The following is a 1,213-nucleotide window of genomic DNA, read 5'->3' as shown; positions in this document are numbered from 1 at the left end:
AATTTGATTTCTTTGAAACACAGCAGGGTTAGTCCCCATTTTTTTTTAAAGATTTTATTTATTTATTTGACAGAGAGAAATCACAAGTAAGCAGAGAGGCAGGCAGAGAGAGAGGAGGAAGCAGGTTCCCTGCTGAGCAGAAAGCCCGATGTGGGGCTCGAACCCAGGACCTGGGATCATGACCCGAGCCGAAGGCAGTGGCTTAACCCACTGAGCCACCCAGGCGCCCCAGTCCCCATTTTTGTAATGAGAACGCACTGATTTTTATCTTACTTTTTCCAATCATAAGCTTGCAAGATCTCTAGATAAATCTCTGCCTCTGGGAGGGTCAGTCTGATATCAGCAGATCTTGGAATGTGACCCCCACAAACATAGAAACTAACATGCCCTCTCCATGCCGAGCCCACAACCGGACCTTCATGCCATTCTTTCATTGAACAAGTAGATTGAGAACTCACCATGTGCCAAACATGATGCCAGGAGCTGGGCATAAAAGAGCAAAAAAGACATGCAAGTCATCTGCCCTCCTTGTGCAGTTCCAGAAAATTAATTTGGAGAATTAGCTGGAGATCTATGACAAGTAAGAGATTTCAAAGGAATTGTAACTCAACATCAAATTAAGTTTAGGTATGTGGGTTTTGGGGGTTTGGGTTCTGTTTTTTGTTTTTTTGTTTTTTTTTTTTAAGCTACCCATACATTTTGCACATAATAAACAATCAGCATACAAAGAATTCATCAGTAAGGGACCAAAAGGTGCCTCATAAGTAGGAAATTCCAGCCCTTTTTGTTACATGGCCCTGCTAAGAAAATAATTGATATTAAGAATAAATCGAGAATGTAGGTAAACGTATAGAGGTGGTTCCATGTAGATTCTGTTGTTGGTTCTCACCTGGCAATTGTTGTCCAATGTTCTATGATTCCTTTTACCCAGGGAACATGGGAGACTGTGGGAACATAAAAGTCAGGGCAACAAAGAAATGTATTTCTGTCTACCAATATTTCGTTCTTAAACTCACTCTCGAATAGGTAAATACTTTTTAAATGGAAGAAAATTAGTCTCTGCTTTTCCCTAACTCCCCTTCCAAAGTGAAGGAGATTTTCTGTAAACTTGTCTCTCTAACCTGCAGATTCTGTCTCAGTGGATCAATGAGAAAATGTTTTTGACAAGTCAAATGTTCATTTTTTTTTTTTTTTAAGGGGAAAAATAACCCTC

The sequence above is a fragment of the Enhydra lutris genome, unplaced genomic scaffold (genome assembly GCF_002288905.1).
Source record: "Enhydra lutris kenyoni isolate GAN:26980312 unplaced genomic scaffold, ASM228890v2 scaffoldscaffold21, whole genome shotgun sequence".
Taxonomy (NCBI): Eukaryota; Metazoa; Chordata; class Mammalia; order Carnivora; family Mustelidae; genus Enhydra; species Enhydra lutris.
The sequence above is the reverse complement of the archived record's forward strand: the minus strand, read 5'-3'. Positions refer to the sequence as shown.